The sequence below is a fragment of the Nothoprocta perdicaria genome, unplaced genomic scaffold (genome assembly GCF_003342845.1).
Source record: "Nothoprocta perdicaria isolate Ctin4 unplaced genomic scaffold, notPer1 scaffold_326, whole genome shotgun sequence".
NCBI lineage: Eukaryota > Metazoa > Chordata > Aves > Tinamiformes > Tinamidae > Nothoprocta > Nothoprocta perdicaria.
This window is the reverse complement of record NW_020455562.1, coordinates 569,007-575,006: the sequence shown is the minus strand read 5'-3', so window position 1 is coordinate 575,006 and position 6,000 is coordinate 569,007.

The window sequence follows — 6,000 nt, the reverse complement described above, 5'->3', positions numbered from 1 at the left end:
GAAAAGTGAGCTGCAACCTGTATTAAAGCAGACTGAGGAGGAGCAAGGAAAGCAAGGAAAACATTGTACTGAGCTGAATAACGTAGCTTGATTTCTGAGTGTTACATGCGTTTCATGTGCATCATGATAAGTAAATGCAAAGCCATGGGCCAGCAGAGTTTGTAAGTGTGCAACTGGAAGTATTGGGGCTTTGATCTTCACATGCCCAGTTCTCACCAAGGACAGGGCCGTTTTGTCTAACACTGGCCTGTGGGTCTAGACCTTCAGGCTTTCTCTGCTCCCGTCTTATTCCTGTGATTTTAATACTTTGCTGGAAATTGCTCTGAGGCTGGACCAGCTATGGCCATAATGACAGTATCCTCTGTAAGGGTAAGTGGGTAGCCCTGGTCTTAATGGAAAGTGAGTCATTCTCTTTGAACTGTGAATGATGGACTTACCTGAACAATTACATATAAAAGGAGAGAAAAAGTCCATTCATTCAATAATGAGATTCTCAGAGGTTCCCACTAAGTCCGTGGGACCAGGATTCCTAAATTTTATATCCCAAGAGCTATAAARCAATTTCTGAGCCAGCTGCATGCTCCAGACATTCCAGAATAGTGAATAGCGACCACAGATGGAGCTGGGGTAGGTTGAAGAGTTAATGAGTGTGTAGTGCAAACCTCTTCACCAACTGCAAACCTACTGGTGAAGTGGGTCAGGGGTCCCATCCTTGTCCCATGATGTTCATGGGAAGTTTTTAGGGTCAATTTTCTGCAAAACATATTTTTTTTTCTCTAAGGCCAGAAATGTCCCCTTCTCTTTAGAGATCTTCTTGGCCCGGYTGTCTTTGTTGTCCCGCAGCTCCTGCTCCGGGAAGAGGAGGGACCCCGGTGGCTCTGCCGGTGGCAGGGCCGGGAGCGCACGGGAAGCAGGTGGTTGCGCTAATTGTCCTTGTGCCAGAGGCCGCTCCCAACTCCTGTCCTTCCTGCAGGCGGGTCAGAAATGCTCGGGAAGCATTGGGCTCCCGGAGACCYGTGCATGGAGAGCCCGAGCGAGGCAGGTGCCGGGTGAGGGGAGCTGCCTCCCTGGCTGCTGTCACTGATGGCCCCGCGGCCACAACCACCGTGTTGTGTGCTGCAGGTAACTGCAGCTAAAGAGCAAGGAATTCAGCTGTGAAACAGGAATGAGAGGGTATTTCCCGACACACAGTGTCTTGTCTCAAGTTGTAAATAAAAGTCCTAGGTAGGAAAACTAAAAAAACATACTGAGCGCGTGAAATACTTACAGGAGTGATGATCCTTTCTTTTTCTTTTCATCCAGTGAGAGGAGGATAGAGGATGTAAATGAGGATAGAGGATGTAAATGCATTTTCTCCTTAGGCCCCTGGGGTTCTGATTGTTGCAACCGCACTGTCAGTATTTGTAGACCCCAAAACGTCTCTTGGTGCTTTTGAAAATCAGCAAGGGTCTCGCTGCTTCACAGAGCGTCGCGTTGACCGTTCGCTCGCTGTTTTAGAAGCGAAGCCCCACGGCGCTGCCGTGCGTCGCGCCTCGCGCTGCGGCCTGCTTGGAACTACCCGGCATGTTTCTTCAAGTGCCTGWCAGTGTCTGCTCACTGGGAGAAACRCTGTTTGAATGGTAAATACCCTGCCAGTTGTTTCTCTGCCGTGTGGATCTCCGGTGAAAACTCCGAGCTTCTGCTCAGGTGTCACCTCTTGGTCTTACCGAGGCTGTTGGCCTGGGCAAGGTGGGCTGCACGGCTATGGGGCTGGTGATTCGTGCGGGTTTCTGAGTCGCTCTTACAAAGCATCAGCCTGAATTACTAACAACAATGAGCACCTTGTGCTTGAGCTTGGGCGTTGCTTAAGGAGTAGAATCTTAAAGCAGAATATTTTGTAAAATGAAAGATTTCCCATGTTTGGGAAAATAYACTTTGCAGTGTATTTCTATCAAACCCATTGCATCGACAAAAATACCTTCTTCGTAAGGGAAAAGGTGTCAGTATGGTGTGAGAATACCTGATTTTCCTGCTTTCTAAGGGTTTAAGCTCCCATCTCTTTTTTTTTTTTTTTTTTGTGAGGAGATCAGCTGACAACAGCAGCAACGCAATCATGTCTGCAGCTGGGCAGTTACAGTAGACCCTAAGATCTGTGACTGTCAACCATGAACACAGATGCCTTCAAAGTTCTGTTTTTCTTCCATGTGGAAGTCGTTGGCATGGAACAGATGCCTTCATTTTGGAGAAACCAACCTCTGGATATAATTGGCTCTCTCTTCTCTTGTCCTCTAGGGACAGTCTCTTACAGATGAAATTAGATGAGAGAAAAAAAGACAGAGACACGACATGAAACAAGAGTTTTCAGCATTTCTCTAGGTTTTGCCACATGGAACTGTTTTACACTGGAACCATTTTTAGCACTCTGCACACATTGTGATTCTACTCTGTGAAAAAATATCAAATTAAAATGTAACGGTCAAAGTGTGCTATTAATTTAAGTATGGTTGTTTTGAAATAAGTATATCTGATCCATATTACTTAGGCTTAAATGTGGACTTCTGCACCACTTATAGATGCTGCAATGTCCTGAAAATTGAAATTTATTTAAAAATGAAGTGGCAGAAGAGGCAAGATGAGTTCATAAAATCCAAACTTCTTTTTCAGTGATAGAATCAAAGTGTTCTCACCCCCTGGTTTAGTAGGTGTTAACACAGGAGGAAAAAGTCGTTTGTGCAGTAAGCAGTTCGCTTCAAATTTCACCCAGCATATGGACATTCAATTAGAGGAGGACATTTAGAGGAGCTTGGGCGGCATTAGTGTGATGAGCACCTGCGAGGAGCCGTCGCAGGGCACGTTGCGGTTTGTGTCCTCTGCTAGGCTGTGTTGGACGTTGTCTCCTCTTGGGTTCCTAGAACGGGGTGATGCTACCAGGGGATTTAGGAATAAGAGAGGTTCTCTGCTCTGTCCCATGAAGGGCCCCTGTTCCCCCCATAGGCGTAGCAGCTCCCTAACTGTCACAGTTTGTGTTCTGCTGTAATAAATACGTGAGTACCAGCTTGGAGTTGCTTAAATAACCTGACAGTTCAGCCAGTGCCCTAGGGAGCGGAGATGTCACAGAATCACAGAAGGGCTGAGGTTGGAAGGGACCTCTAGAGATCATCTAGTCCAACCCCCTCCTCCAGCAGGGACACCCAGAGCACGGGGCACAGGGCGGCATCCAGGTGGGTTTGGAGACCTCCAGAGAAGGAGACTCCACARCCTCCCTGGGCAKCCTGTGGTCCCAGTGCAGGTGGTGTCTCCATGGGAAGGGTGCAGTGGGAGGCTGTGGTGCAGTGGGTGCCTGGGCCTTAACCTCCTGAGTGTGTCACCTCTGAATGCCTTCTCTTTCCATATTTTTTTTCTGTGCATAAACTCTGTGCTGTAATGGAAGAATCTGGTTTAGTCACCAGGTGTCAAATTTGTCAGGGCAGTTCAGTGGACTGGCCGCTGAACTTGGGGCCTGTGATTGCTCGGATGGGCTGCATCCTTGGAGGAGCAGGGYTCCCGGGAGCGTGTCAGCCGTGTGAATCCTGAGCTCGGGGGTCAGGTCTGAGTAGCAATTTCCATATTTCACGTGAGAAGCTTGTTACTGCTGCAGTATTTGTGGTGCTGAAAGTTGGACAGAAATGTCACCAACAGTAAACCAGCAGGAGTTATCCTGGTCCTTCCTTGGCCGCGGTCGGTGCTGGGTGGAATACGATCTGCTGCTTGGACACTGCGTGTAGATGCTTAACCGCAATGTGCTGTGGCCCTGGGTTCCTCTGACACCCCTTAGGGGGGTATGAGTGAAGGGCATTTATTACTATGTACAGTAAAAGAGAAGGAAGCCCTGAGGAAATCTAAGAGTTTTAAACTGGTGACTTTTCAGCTTTTATAAAGGAGTGGGGAGAGCCTTTCGTGTGTGACCCCAGGTTGGATTCGCAGAGCTTCAGCACAACACTGTGCCTTAGCATTGCTTTTCTGAAGAACGACATATTAAGCCAAAGGGAAAATTTAACTAGAGAAATGCCTAGGTGATGAAGGGATTTCTGGCAGTAACTAAGAAGTTGATTTCTTTTGAGGCTGATTCTGATATTTGTAGTCTTTACATGCTATTAGTTCTTTGAAGATAAGCTGATACAAGAATGATTTGCCAGGGCCAATGGCTCTTCTTAAAACCTTTGGCTCAGGTTATATCCTCCTTCTCTCCATATATAAGATAAAAGCACTCTGAATATGAGGTTAACCGAATTCAAATAGAAGACTCTCTCGAGTTATTGCATTCCTTAGAAAATAAATACATTTCTCATATGGTTGAGATTGATCAAAAAAGTATTCTGTATGCCAGTGATTACATTCCCATCTGTGATTAAGGTTTTCTGTCTGCATCTGGTTTTCACATTATATTTCTGTAACAAGAATCCTTTATATGGCAGAGTTCACTTTCTGTATTTTCTATTAGCTGCAGCTTGAACTACTGCACGGATCGCAGATTTACACATGTGGTTTTCATTACTTCATACCATTGAGAAAAAGTAATATTTGTTTGGGAAAGTATGTTTTTCAAAATTTCCATGGTAATACAACATGTTGATCCTTTTCTTATAACACTCTTGTAAGTCTGCAAATTGTTGGAGGCTTTCTGCTTTCAGTGGAGCTCAGATTTTAGACATTTTTGCATGTACRTTCTAACAACAACACCAGTTTACAAATGAGGAGGCAGAAATACATTTAAAAAAAAAAGAGGGTAGCCTGGAGTGGGTATGGCAGAAAGCATCCATCACTTTGGAGAATGTGGCATATAGAGAAAATGAACTTGGGGCTGAAACAAAGGAAGAGCAGTAAGTTAAAGTGATGTCTTCATTGGAGAGTGGACGACAGATGGGTACATTTTTTATTTTTTTTTAAGCAAGATGCTCCAGAGAACTTGTTTCTGTACAGCAAGCGATTTAAAAATCTTTTACCAGCCATGGAGAGGAGGACGCCGTTTAGTAGACACAGATATTAATTTGTTATATGTTACATTATTTAACATATTTCATCATCATTATTTCTAGTGGCCAAATTAGTAAAGGTTAGCAAAACATGAATGCATTTTTACAGATGGCTGCTGTATGTAATTCTGAATCCAAAATATGATGTTAATTTAATGTTCCACTGTAAATCCATATTTCAACCAGATTGTGCTGTCGTCACTCAGGAGAAACTTAATGTTTAAATGATCTCAGTGAAATTAGTAGGGGCACTTGGTCAGTAAAATCTGTTTCAGGAATGGTAGTGGCATGAAATTCTGGCCATAAAAATCAGAACAGGCTGTAGCAACTATTTAGGAAATATCATGTGCATTTGTGGAAATGTAAAGAGTTAAACAAAAGTTTGAACGTTTTTAAAACATATAAAATTCATGATCAGGCACAACTGAAATGTAGTTTTTATTGCTTTTATATGAAAATTATGACAACTACAGAGTTGCACAAGCAGGAATAAAAACAATTTTAGAAAAATAATTATTGTACCCAGGTTGGAGAATTGTAACCATGTTTTGGAGTTTATTTTCCAAACACCAAAGACGATTGTGTCATGTTAACAGTTGCCAAATGCTGGGTACAGTCCTGCAGTCCTTGCACGCCCCTCGGTTTCCTTGCAGTCACCAGCACTGCTTGGGCCTGTGTCGGGGCTGCAGAGACCAGTCCAGGAGCCTGTTTGCTACAGAAGGGCCTTAAAATGGTCCCGTCCTTTGTTCTGCAGCCTTAACATGTAGGGTTTGTTTGGATTTGAGGAATATTTGGGGGAGGGACTGTTTTTGGCATAGATACAAACGTGGTCCTGTGAGAATATCCGTGGGCGATAGATGCAGTTTGTTGCCCTATGATCCAGCCCAGGATGAAATTTGGGYGGGATCCTCGGTTAGATGCCCACGGCTGCCCCCTCACCCTGACGTTTGCCTGCCTTGCTGCCCGGGAAGCCTGTGCCCAAGGGGCCCTACCTGCGTGTGCTGAGCAC